Genomic DNA, 15,006 nt, shown 5'->3' on the forward strand with positions numbered 1-15,006 from the left:
ACATGGCAATTAGAGAATATGAGATAAATAAAATTCTCTTTAATATATTAGATAATCCAAACAAAACCCTGAGTCCACAAAATTTATACCTCCTAGAGTGTTATCTTCATCACAGCAGGAACTTTGCCAAGCTTCCCCATGGATATGTCCTTACTATGTGGAAGTATGTTTGGAAAAATCAATAATTGTTAATCAGCCCATAACATATTGCCAGTGTTTTATTTATGTGCAAAGAACACTAGGAAGTTATCTTTTGCAAATTCTTTCTATCTTAATTTAAAAAAAAACCTTTAATTTTATTCTTACTTTTACTCTATTAGTGAAAGTATAAACTGGAACCATTTTACTAGAGGAAAATGTGAAGTATCAGTTAAACTTTCATTGTGCATATATTTGATTATAAACATTGACTCTAGAGTACCACTCACCTATATGCACAAAGAAGCATGCCCAGGATGTTGGTTACATAGCTGTTGATAACAGCAATAAAACTGAGAATGCTCTAAGTTTCATCAAGAGGGTATCATATAAAATATCATGCAACAATTAAAGGAATTCTATATATCATATGGAACTCTCTGAGACATATTTTCAAGTGAAAAATTATGTGGGAGAACAATATGTACAGTAAAAACCATTTATGCTTAAATACCACATATATATATATTTTTTCATTTCTCTCCTTCAGCTTTTCCAAATAATTAATGGTAACTTTATCTTTCCAGTAGCTCCAGAGCTTTAAAAAATGGCTCTCTGTCCTTTCTTTTCTCACATCTAATTTGTCAATAAGTCTTCTTGGCTTTAACTTCAAACTAGCTTCTGAATTTGTCCACTTTGTACAATCTTCATATTATAACATCCTGGTCCAAAAGCACATCATCTCCTACTATGATTTTTGGAAGTCTCCTGACTCTGTTTCCACCCTTACCTTCCCTATTGTATATTCTTAAGACAGTAATTAAAATAATCCTATTAAAATGCTGATCAGATAATTTCATCCTCCTGCTAAAAACCTTCAAATTCACAAGTGAAATTTCAAATTATTCCTTTGACACACAAGGCCCTACACAGTCCAGCCCACTCCCACCTACCTCTCTGACTTCATCTCCTACTACTCTCTTCCTTATGGAACTTGATTGCAAAAAGTCCAGCCTCCTTGATGTTTCTGGAATGTACTATCTAGGCTTTCTCTTCAGGGTCTTTCCCACTGCTTCTCAGTCTGCCTGGCTGTCTTTTCCAAAGACACCAGCATGATTCACTCCCTCACCTCTGTTAGATCTTTACTCTAAATCCACGATGTAAATGAAGATTCCCCTGTCTACTCTGGGAAAATTATGCTGCCAAAACTCCAAATTCTCTCTTTCTCAGCTATTTTCTCCTTAACATGAATTACCTACATGAATTTAACCTACTTTAGCACTAGATAAAATATGTATTTACTTATTTTGCCTACTGTTGTTTTCTACACACACACACACACACACACACACACACACACACCTCACAACACATACATGTTCCTAAGCACTGTCAAAGGCTGTGATTTCTGTTTATTTACTACACTTAGAGTAGTGCCTTCCATAGAGCCAAGGCTCAATACATTTGTTAATAAATAATTGATTGAATGAATAAATGAAGTAGGTGAATATATGGATAGCAAAAACAAGTTAATCTTTTTCTGTAAAGCCCTATTACATTGAAGGGTTATTTTTCCATCACAACTCCTAGCCCTAAAGCCCTTTTATTTCACATTTGCAACTTGACTGTTGAATTCATATTTACAGCTCTTAAATTACAATTACTGATTTTTTTCTTTTAAACTAATCACAGTGAGAAACAAAAAAACCCTTATTTGGTTCAAGAAAGAAAAAAATAGTATCATACAATGAAAATAACTAACATTTATTTTAAGTGTTTACTAAGCCCTAGGTGCTGGAGCTTTGTAAGTAGCAACTTACCAAATTCTCATAAAAACCTTGAGCAAAGACACATAGCTATTACATGTAAGACATAGATTCAAATAGAGAAAATCTATACCCAGAACCAATGTGCTTAGCACCACCACAATACTGTCTCTATATTCTTATGTTGTAGAAGGTATTACTACTTCCATTTTAAAGATGGGGAAATTGCACTAGATTTTAAGAACCTTCCACTTTTATAAAGCTGATAAGTATAACCAGAGCTAAAACCAGGCTTTTACCCATAGTGTATACTAACTCTCACTGTGTAATTCTTTAAAAAAAAAAAAAAAAGACGAAAGTTGTAATATGCTTTAGCTAGATAAATCCATCCATCCATTTATCCATCTATTTATTCATCTGGATAGTCATCATATATTTATTGAGTAGCAATTATGGCAGCAGATCCTATGCTTGTCAATGGGTATACAAAAGTGAACAGGACAGACATAATCCCCATCTTCAGGGAGTTTATAATCTAGGAAGGTAATATTTGGGAGTATTTAAGAAGCTGGGAACATGACAACCGTTCCACACATCCAAGATAAGCTATTTATTATGATAGCATATTTTGGTGCCCCAAAGACTTATTTAAATTATAACTACTTACAAATTTTAAAATTTTTACATAAGCAGCTACATTAGTAACACATTTTGTGCAATATTAATGGCCTTTTTGATATTTACAGATCGAGGATTAACATCACAGAGAACCAAACAGTAATTAGAAAAAACAATATATGATTTTATTTCTAGTTTAAAAATTCCTAACTGGAAACAACAACAGACTTCTGAGAAACTGCATTTTCAAGCCCTGAGTACATCTATTTTCAGAGCTTTTTCACTCATGAAAAATTAGCTGCCTTTCTTTGGTAAGCTCTGAAAATGGGCATTATAAATATAGTAGAATGACACATGATTCCTATGAAAAGAAAAGCAAATAAATAATTCCCCTTCAGCTAAGGGGATCCGTAAGTAAACAGTTCACATAAAACCATGTGCAATTATAGTTATTCTAGTACTTTGGAACTCTTCTAAATGTTTATGTTCTTGCAGGGGTCAAGAGTTGAGCAGGAATTACATATGCTGTCTTCCTACATAATCATATAGAGGCAATCTTATTTCTAATACTGTCCCACGGTTTGGTGAAATGTGGAGGCTAAGCATCTGTCATCAATAATGCTGTCGAGAAGATTTGGAAAGCGTTTGATCGGGTTTTGGCAGTGTGTTATCTGTTAAAATATTGTTGGAGGCAAACCTGGGAAGTTTTGATGCATATAAAGGAGACACAAATGTCTCAGCACATGGGCGGCCTGATACTGGGATAGCGAAGTGTTTTATTTAGTAGAGGCACAGATTTCAGTGCAAGTCAATACAGAAAAGAAGTATTGCTGTGTTTGTATATTCAAGCATATCCGCTAGGCTCCACAATAGAGCACTTTTCAGCGCTCTGAAAAGATGGCATTGGGAAGGAGCGTCTGTTGAATGCATTAAGGAAAACTCCTTTTGCACTGAAGGAGAAACTGAAGCATAAGAGAGATTAGAGGAAAGGCCTTATTGGAAATTAGGCATTAAAAGACATAGAAGTAAGGTTCTGCTTATCAGTCAAAGGAAAATGGGTTTGATAATATTACGCTGTTTCAGCTCCCACGGTGTTAACATAAGGTTGGAAGAAAAGAGAAAAGTTGGGGTCGGGTCCAGGTGGGGAAAAAAGGAAGGGGTATGAAGGATGAAGAGTCTAATTAAAGATATGACACAGGTCGTTTATAAGAAGGGCTTGATGAAACTATCAGGGAACATTTCTCATTCCAGGCTCTGGAAATCTGCCAAACTAAGCTGACCATGGATATCAAACAACTACCTTGGGATCTAGTGGGCTTGTCTTTCAAAGGGTTTCTGGGTTTGTTTCTCAAGTCCTTTCAAAGCTGAGGAAATTCACCAGATGCATCTGTGTTAGTCAGCAAGTCTAATAACCACCCAAGCACAAAGATTTCAAACCAAACTGATTTTTACATACAGAAATACTGACAATAAGGGGGTAGTTTAATCTGTATCTACCATGGTATACCAATGGAGTGTGATTCTAAGCAGTTTTTATTTAAACATATACGAAAATTGTTGGTGGGAAAGGTAAGGTGTGAGAGAGAAAAATTATGCCAACTGAGGATTTCCCTCCATTCATAATACTTTTGTGAGAAATGGTTTAGACTTTTTTAAAAAAATGACTTGGACTGAACAAAGAACCCTAGTATTAAAATTTTTTTATAAAGCAAAACGCTTTTTAAAAAAATTAATTATCTGTGGAATGAAGGAAAGTCTGTGCCTCAGATTTTTCTTTCTACAAACAAGATAACAATTCTGATTTCATAAGACTATAGTGAGGTTGTCCTATCAGAATTCAAAAAGAAGCAAATGCTTAATGCAAGGTTACAAGTTAAAACTTAATTTGAATTTTTAAAAATAACATATGATATATATATATGCATGTATGTACATATATAGGTAATAATTACTCCTTAAATGAGGCATCTTTCTTCCTGGGAATTTACAAGAAAGAGATAAACACTCATCAATCTGTATTGATTTAATTAAGCCTGATTGGAAGATGAGAAATGACTTAAGTGACTTCAGGAATATGGGTCCTTTTATATTTATATTTTTATTTCATAGTGCTTTATGCTCAGTTTATCATTTATGCTTGTAGGTCTTTTATATAGTTATTAATATATTTCAGTGAAATGTGTGTCTGTTTCTTGATCCACTTGTAAATCAGAAATTCTTTTGCCACTGATAAAAAGAATGAAGATTATTTCATCTACATCTTTCAAGTGCATTTGATTGCCAAATTATTAGTAATGATCTAAAGAGAGAATTGCATGAGAGAAGATAGGAAGTGTCTTCATCATCAATCTTTCACATACTCAAAGGGGGAAAAGAAAAAAAAGAATGTTTTCTTTCAACATTTAGTATATACCTAGGGACATGATGCTTTATCAGGAAAGGCAAGAGGAATTCAGTGCCATCAGTGGAAAACAGAAAGTACTGAGGAAAAACCAATGTCTTATGGAAATGATGTGTGAAACACACACACACACACACACACACACACACACACTCACTCTCATACACTCTCATTCCTTTCTTCCTGATTGACTCTCCTATCTTATTAACACAATTCTGAGACAAATTCTTAAATAACAAGCAAGACTGTGCTAAGAAATAGATTGATTTTTGTCTTGTTTTAGATTAAGGCTTAAAACATACATACATATTCCAAAATAAATCCACTAATTCCCCCTAAATCATGTGGTCCAGTTCCAGGCCAAACAAAATTTCTTTTGAGATCTTTTTGAACCACTATTTTCTTTCATAAGCAAGGAAAACCCAGAGTTGGCTCTAACTACGTATATATTTGCATATGTTATAGCTCAAGACAGAATGCTAGCAACTCTTCTGCAGGGAAGAATAGTTAGCAAACTCAAAAACAACATTTTTATTCTCTTAAGTAATTAATTAATGCCTCTGTCTTGATTGTAGCTTTAGTAAATGAAGATACCTTTTATTTTTTACCTATATATTTGAACTTTTCACATTTCCTATATCCTAGAATCAAAGTAGATATGTTTGTTTAAACAATAAGCTAACAAAAAATACCCTAGGAATACACATATAATATCATTACATCAAGAAATATAAGCCATCTAAAAAATTTTAATAGTTGAATTTTATAATAATGAATACATTATTGTGCATTAATTTTTAAACTGTCGGAACTGCAGAGAAATGTAAACCCTATTTTTTTTCCAGTGGTAAATTAACAAGGGGAAGTGAATAAACTGAAGCAATTAGGGAGACAGAGCAGGCTTTATTAACATGACAGTTAATGTTCATTGAGCACTTACTATGTGCCAGGCACTGTGTTAAGCACTTTACATGTTTTCATTGTAAATCATGTAATCCTCACAACAGCAATCATATAAGGTAGGTAGTTTGACCTCATTCTAAAATAAAGTCACAGAAAACCAAGAGACCAAGTAACTTGACCATGGTCACCCAGCTGCCAGAGCCAGGATTCAAACTCACACGTAGAGTGACTTCAGGACTACTGGGTCATAAACACACCTTCACAAACAAATATTTCCAAATATAAACTCATGAGGTTTATTTATAAATATTTGTGTGTTACTATGTTTTAGAAACTTTTGTATGGAGAGAGAACCAATGAAATGTTTCATGTGATAAGAAGTACGTGTTGACTGTTGCATTCATCAGGGTTCTGCAGAGAAACAGAACCAATGGGATGTGCACATAGAGAGAGATTTATTTTAGGAATCGGCTCATGAGATTGCGGAGACTGCCAAGTCCAAAATCTTCAGAGTAGGTCAGCAGACTGGGGATCCAGGGAAGAGTTACAGTTCGTGTCCAAAGGTTATCTTCTGGCAGAATTGTCTCTTCCTCAGGCAGCATGAATCTTTTTCCTATTAAGACCTCTGCTGATTGGATGTGGCCCACCCTCGTTATGAAGGATAATCTTCTTTATTCCAAGCCTGCCGATTTAAATGTTAATCTCATCTTTAAATATCTTCACAGAGACATCTATCTGGGTACAGTGGCCCAGCCAAGTTGACATATAAAATTAACCGTCACAATTGTACACTTGTATGTGTTTGTATATTTATATGTTATGGTTGAAAACAAATTAGCACAATCCTTAATAGGGAAGAAGAATTAGCCAACTCTGAAACAATACTTTCTGAGCACCTACTCTTTGCTGGATATCGAACTACAACGAAGATCCCAAGTTTAGAAATTTCCATAATCTGGGTGGGACAGTTCAGGGAGACAGAGCCAGATATGTAATGTATTCAGACAACTATGCTACACTGTGCTGAGTTTTAATGAAGAGGTTGTGACAGAGTTCTGCAAGAAGATGGGAGAAAGAGTAATGGATTCCTTGATGCCCACCCCAGGATCTGAGAAGAATCTCAAAGAGGAGACACTTGAGCCCCATTGAGGAGGAAGAGGACTCCACCAGGAGGAGAAAGCTGAAGAGGAAAGATATGAAAACACAAACATAGAGATAGGGTTTAAGGAAATCTAGTGAAATTGGAGCATGGCATTCATGATGGAGAGAGATTGGAACAACTTTATGAGTCATGATATAGAATTAGGGCTTTATCTTTAGAATAATGGGAAACTGTTGAAGATTCCAGCTGAGGGAATGATCCCAGATGTGCTTCAGAAAGATCCTGTTAATGGTGGAAGAAGAAACAAAGTGGAGAACAGGGCTATGGAGACAGGAAAACCATTTAAGAGAGAGAGTTGAACTTTTGAACCAAGAGAACAGGATTGGGGAGCAAACTGGGAGGAAAGATGCAAAACTGACCTTTTGAATTAAAATTGATATACATTTAGTTATGTGAAATTGATAAGGGAGAAAGAATTCTTTCATTCAACAAATATATGTTGAATACCTACTATGTGTTGGACTATAAAGATGAATAAGAGGATATAAACAAACAATTATAGTGTGTGATAAATATAATAATAGAAGAAAACGTAAAACATGAACATGAAATGAACGTGAGAGAGAAGAGTTAAGAGGGACCATACAGAGAAGATTATACCCAGGCTGGGTTGTGATAGATGGCTAATAGCATGAGAAGAAAGGCTGGTAAAGAATTCCAAACAAAGGGGTAGAATTCAAAAACGCACTTAGGTTTGAATGAAACTTGTGCTCAGGAGTCACAGAGGGTCAGAAGTATAAAGAATGCAGGAAGAGAATAAGAAAAGGAAGAAAAGCCAGGTTGGTAAGAGCTTTGTTTGTGTTGTATTGAAAGACATTAATCAGAGAAATAGTGTGGTCTCATATTTCTGGCAGAAGCACAGAGGGTGGATTTGTGGGGAAAACTAGTTGAGAGTTGTATTAGTTTCTTAGAGCTGCCATAACAAATTACCCCAAATTCTGTGGCTTAAGGAATTTAATTTAGGTATCAACAGGGCTACGCTCCCTCTGAAAGCTCTAGGGGAGAATCTTCCTTGCCTCTTGCAGCTTTTGCTGGCTCCTGGCATTCCTTGGCTTGTGGCAGCATCACTCTGATCTCTGCCTCCATCTTCACATGGTCTGCTTCCCTGAATGTGTCTATGTGTATCTTTTTCTGTCTCTTTTAAGACATTCACACCCGAATCCAGAATTACTTCATCTTGATTCTTATTTCAAGTACATTTGCAAAGACCCTATTTCCAAATAAAGGCAAATTCTGAAGTTCCAGGGGGACATGCATTTTTGTGAAACACTATTCAAACTACCACAAGAGGCGATTGCAATAACACAGGCAGAGCAGTGTGAGCATCTCAGATAAAGGAGAACAGAGGAAATAAAGAGGTAGGTGGGAAGGAGGTCACAGTGACAGGAAGTCATGTTTGGAGGAAGCGGAAGAAGTGAAGTTAGAAGTTGAGGGCAACTCCAATATTTCTGGCTGGGGAAACCAGATGGAGTTTGGTACCAGTGGTTGAGATAGGAACTATATGAGTAAGAACAGATTTGAAAGATGAGTTCTGAGGTGTGGAGAACTTATAAAAGTTCAGTTTCACACAAGGTAAAGTGCTTTGAGTGAGGCTATCCTCAAGGGGAATGCAAAAGTTTTACAGTGACTTAGATGGCTGGATGCATGGTGGTAATGCAATTAACTGTAGTTGGATGAACAATGAAATAAAGATTTTTTTTAAGAAAATAGGGTTAGTTTTGAAAATCTTAAGTTTGAAAAGTAGGTGATGTATATATGCAAGGCAAGAAGTAGAGCACAAAGCAGGAAATAGGCATTTGGTGCTCTGGAAAAGAACTGACAATGTTTAGCAGTTTAACAGCAGAAGGCAAATGTCTCACAGGAGACCAAGACACGTGGAAAACAACGATGAGAGAACAGTGTCAGTGAAGTTAAGAAAGGAGTTTCAGTAAGGGAAGGTCAGTAGTATTAAAACTTCAACAAGATTGGGAATTAGGGATGATCTCTTCACATGTTGTTAGAGATCACAGTTTATCTCTGACCAAGTGGCTGAATTGCTGCACAGGTGCCCACGCCATGCTGCCATCACATGAAGAGTAAATAAAGACTTAGGGAGTGGAGATGCACAATACTGTTACGTAAGAAATCAAGTTGTTAATTTGGATTGCAAGATCCCAAGTAAAAATCTCTCTAAGTATACAGGCAAAGAAAAGACTAGAAATATACATATCAACTATAAAAAAGTACTAACGTATTTATTGCTTTATTTACTAGTGCTAGTTATTATAAGGGTTTTATATGCACTTACATTAACCTATTTAATTTTCACAAAAATCCCCTGAAGGGCTGCTTTTATACACTTTGCACAAGGGGAAACGAACAGAGGTGAGGTCACTTGGCCAAAGTCACACGCCTGATGTGTGACTGAGCCAGGACTCAAACCTTGAGTCTGTTTCTGGAGGCTGCTCACTTAAGCCAACAGTATCCTGCCTTCCATCATCTTAGCATTTTTCTCTACCTGGTGGGATTACAAGGGGTGTTTATTTCTCTCCTTGTAACTCTTAAGCATTTTTTCCAAATTTTCTACATCCATTTTATAATTTAAAAGATCCAAGTCAACTCTTTTTAAAGAAAGTAGAGCTAATGAATGTCCTTCTTGTGGGATATGGAGGGAAGAGAAGATTGTAGGAATTTGATGAGTAACATTTAAGAAAAGCATTGATTTTTCTCAGTTTTCCTTTAGGATGACTTACACCCCTTTGAAGGCTAAGGGGATATAGATTCAGTGGAGAAAGAGAGGTCAAAAATATAAGAAAGAAAAGATAAGGGAGCACGCAGAGTGTAAAAGGGAGTGGCGGAAGATGAGTTGTAAGAGCTGAGTGATAGTGTTCCTGCAGGGCGATTGTGGAAGAATGCTCTAGGCTGAGTGGAAGAGTTCAGCGAGGCACTGGGGTATGAAACAGCCAGCCGTGTCCATGGCTTACAAGGAGCTAAGAGCAGCAGCATGAGAGAGGATATTTAGAGAATGAGTAATAGCCTTGCAAGGGATAAAGATAGCATCACAGGAGAAGAACTGGGGACAGTTAGTCCAAGATATACATTTTGAGGTAGAGGGGACAGGAGTCGAGGAAATCCGTGATTTTGCGTGTCTTTTTTTTTTACTGGATAAAATAAGTCGCTAGATCTCCTGATAGAATCAAGAAGGCAGTGGTCTGGTTGAAGGTGAATATGTGAAAACTTTGGAAAACCTTCAGATGGAAGGGGGAGGTGAGGCGCCTGGGGATGGACGAATGTGAATGGCTGAGTAGAAAGAGGGTCCATTCTTCCTACTCTAGCAGTGCTTTGTTCACTTTGGAGCAAACTTCCTGAAAGTAGGAATTCTGTTGTTTTCACTCTGTGGCCCAATGCTTAAAACACAATCCAGGACAAGGTAGCTGCTATTAATGTAAATGATTAGAGTGGAGTTTGTCTAACCATTGTCAGCTTATGGATAAAATGGGGCACAGAACTGTCAGGGACTCTGAGTTCACTGGTGTTGGCTCCTACCTGCTGAATAGAACTTTCCAGCCACTAAATTTGCAAGTTGTGAGAGTCGTGAAGTGCCCCAAGAAACTAGCCACAATTCTATAAAAGATTCAAGTTAAACACGTGTGAGGTAGAATGAGCCCTGTCACTGTTCTCAGGACAGAAGTCTGAGCTAACATTTCTTGGTCCTTTGACAACCAAATATTATGGAAGTCTACTAAGAGGCTGACTAGCCTAATTTGATTTTCTACTTCTTTTCCACTGCATGTAATATAATCAGTTTCAAGGAAACTTGTCCACCTCTACCTGATTCCACTGCCACCAGCATGTTTAGAAATTATTGAGAGGGCCAAAATAATGTTTTGCTGGCAAGGCTGGTTTGACATGAAGTCAAAACAGATGACTCAATATATTTCTACTGTTTTCTCCACACGATGTCAATCAATTCACTTCACTGGTGTAGGAACTGTGTGTGTGTGTGTGTGTGTGTGTGTGTGTGTGTGTGTGAGCAGGGGTGGTGTATCAAGCAAACAGTTTCGTTGTCCTTCTCTTTAACTAAATTGGTGAAATTGATGATCAAGTCACTGTGGGGTGTTTTGAAAAGCCAGGCTAAGTGGGGAAGTGGAATTCTGTGACTCCTGGACAATGTAGCTTAGTTTCTTTTAAAGGCAATTGTGAGGTTAATAACTACTTGAACTTTGTAGGACAGTTTTCTGAGCAATATTGAATGCTACATATAGATTAAGGTTCTTCTATTAGCAGATGGCCATAAAAGCCTTCTGCTAATAAATATTTATTAAATTTGACTTATTTGAATTTGCAGCCAGGGCCCTGGTCCTAAATTGTAAGCCTTCAAGGAAAACACTGGAAAAGACATTCCAATTAAACATGCCACTCGAAGAAATCATCACATCATGCCTCGAGGAATGTATGCTTCTGGTGCTTATGAGGTCCCAGAACGGGAGCTTCCTGAGCATGCCATATCTCTAGATCAGTGGCACTGATTCAGTCTCCAAAAAACAATGAACTTTTAAAAAGTTACACTCTCCCTTAGAAAAGAAGATAAATGTTTTCCATAACAAGGTACAGAGACCTTGGGCGTTGATTTATGCCTTTTCCTTCTCAAAAAACTGGAGGTGAGTGGGGCTGAGTATAGAGGGTTTTACTTTGGAAATGGATCCAATTCCTAAGTGTCACATTTGTTTCCTTCCCAGTATGATTTCTGTGACCAGTAATAAAAGGTACAGTCAACCTTTCCTAAATAACTAATGCTAGGAACATTTATTATACCTAGCTCCTTAAATTATGAAAATGACAAGTACATAAAATTTTTCATTTAAGCACTCTGACTTACTTAGCAAGCATACTGAGCTAAGTAGGAGTTTAATGAGTTCTACTGCTGGGTTATATGTACCAAAATTTAATTAAGTTTCTGATCTAATGCCCCCCTTGTTTCACTGATTAGGGGAGTCATGGGTGGACCATGTCATTCTCAGAAAGACAGTACAATTGTGAAATCTGAGCAGTCTATATGGGTTTTTTTGCCCGAATGTTCCTTTCAAGTCTCATTAGATTATTATGAGTGTTACAGCTGCGCTAATCTTTTTTTTCTGAGAAATGAACTTTTAAAATTGCACATTTAAAAAGTGACTTCTAGAGTTACCATGGCAGCTTCATTATAATGCACAGAGATGAGCATTATCACAGCTCGGCCTGATCTATCCAGGGCTGTCAGGAAATGAGAATTCCACATAAAGTGCATGCTCCAGTAGGGCTCATAAAACTTGCCGGATCAAGTGCCTAGATTTTCAGTTTAACAATTTTACATGAAAAGCTTTCTGTCATATACTGCACACATCTCTGTTTCCTTCAATATATTCTTGATGACTCAGGATCTCTGTTATCAATAGCTTATTGTACTTAGAGCTACAAACAGTGCTGTTTGATTTTTTTAGTCTCCTTTTTCATCTCAGTTTGCCAGCTGCTTATGATGACCAGGGACACTAAGAGTCATTTCAGACCCTGAGAGGGTTGTTGCCCCCCACCTCCCAGCAAGGATAGATTTATAAAGATATGTCATGTCACCTAGAGAGTCTAGGTCCTTTGCTGGGGCCTTGATGGGCAAAAATGGCAGATTTGTACTAATATGCAATGTAGTTGGTTCCTGAACCTTCTTTATAGAGGCATGATTTGTGTTTTGTCCTGACTTCCTGCCCATAGTCCAAGATAATTACTCCTTACCCACCCCTAGATTTACCATGTTCTGATGGGCTATTTCTTACCTCTGCACTGAGCACCTTAATCAGTTCCTTACATAGAAGTTTCTAGAGCTCCAAATATGGAGCTAAGACTCACCATTCTTCATGAAACTTAAGGACGCAAGCCTGCTTAACCTTCCTGGGCCTGTTTTCTCATCTATAAAATAATGTCATTTAGATAAAATGCAATTATATATTTGGAATACATGGTATAGACTCCAACTCATAGGAAGAATTCAGTCAATGAAAAAAACTATATGTGTGGAAAACGATAGTGGTTGTAGATAAAAAAGACTGATAAATGGTTGTGTTATAAAGACTATTTTAGGGCCTTGAAATTCTATTTTGGTTTATGTATTGAGCTGCCATCAAACAGTTATTTACTTGTCTGTGTGGCCTCTTTTTGTGTCCATTACTACGGTATGAAATCTGTAGTAAGAAGTTTGTGTAGTCCATCCCATAAGTAAACTTGTAACAGAATTAGAGATTGGAGGTGTCTACCATAATGCATTGAGCTCAAATTGTGTGTGTGGCTTAGTAAAATAAAATGTGACTTTGGTTTCTGAGAGGAGCCGTCTCATTATCTCAGACCCTGTGTTTTCTTATCTCTAAAATAAGGATAAAAGTATCTTCTTCCAAGATGTGGTACATATATACAATGGGATATTACTCAGCCATAAAAAGGAATGAAATTGGGTCATTTGTAGAGATGTGGATGGATCTAGAGACTGTCATACAGAGTGAAGTAAGTCAGAAAGAGAAAACAAATATCGTGTATTAACACATATATGTGAAACCTAGAAAAATGGTACAGATGAACTGGTTTGCAGGACAGAAATAGAGACACAGATGTAGAGAACAAACGTATGGACACCAAGGGGGGATAGTGGCGGGGGCAGGGGTGGTGGTGTGATGAATTGGGAGATTGGGATTGACATATATACACTAATATGTATAAAATGGATAACTAATAAGAACCTGCTGTATAAAAACATAAATTAAATTAAATTTAAAAATTAAAAAAAATATATCTTCTTCCAAGATTAGAAAAAGATAAAATTTGTACATAGTAAGCACATAATAAAGTTATTGTCAGGTATTTAATTTCTAGATGTAATTACATATAAAATAAGGGCTACTGAAAAATAAAATCTGAGTTCACTCTTGGCTGAATGTATGGCTCACCAGAAGGATGATATATAAAATTATAGAGTGGGGTTGTACACTATCAGTAAAGCGGTGGATCAACAATCATATTACTAGTTAGGAGAATACTTCCCTCCCTTGCTCTTCCTTAAGTGTAGAAAGCAACTCATTTACAATTGCATCAAAAAGAATAAAATACCTAAGAATAAATCTATCTACAGAGGTAAAAGACCTGCACTAGGAAAACTATAAGACACCAATGAAAGAAATTGAAGACCACACAAACAAATGAAAAGATATACCATGCTCATGGATTGTAATAATAAATATTGTTAAAATGACCATACTACCCAAGGCGGTCTACAGATTCAGTGCAATACCTGTCAAAATACTAATGGCATTTTTCACAGAACTAGAAGAAATAATTCTAAATTTTGTATGGAAACACAAAACACCCTGAATAACCAAATAATCTTGAGAAGGAAGAACAAAGCTGAAGTATCATGTTCCCTGATTTCAACTATACTACAAAGTTGCTGTGATCAAAACAGTATGGTAATGGCACAAAAACAGACACATAGATCAATGGAACAGAATAGAAAATCCAGAAGTAAACCCACACTTACATGATTAATAAATCCACGACAAGGGAGGCAAGAATATACAATGAAGAAAGACAGCCTCTTCAGCAAATGGTGCTAGGAAAACTGAACAGCTCCATGCAAAAGAATCAAACTGGACTACTTCCTCACACCGTGTATAAAAATAAACTCAAAATGAATTAAAGACTTATGTAAGACCTGAAACCATAAAACTCCTAGAAGAAAGCATAGGCAGTACACTCTTTGTCTTAGCAATACTTTTTTTTTTCAGATATGTCTCCTCAGGCAATGGAAACAAAAGCAAAATAAACAAATGGGATTACATCAAACTAAAAAGCTTTTGCACAATGAAGGAGACTATCAATAAAATGAAAAGGCCACCTAGTGAATGGGAAAAGATATTTGCAAATGATATATCTCATAAGAGGTTAATATCCAAAATACACAAAGAACTCATACATCTCAACATCAAAACACACACACACACACACACACACACACACACACA

Source organism: Physeter macrocephalus, chromosome 6 (genome assembly GCF_002837175.3).
Source record: "Physeter macrocephalus isolate SW-GA chromosome 6, ASM283717v5, whole genome shotgun sequence".
Lineage (NCBI taxonomy): Eukaryota > Metazoa > Chordata > Mammalia > Artiodactyla > Physeteridae > Physeter > Physeter macrocephalus.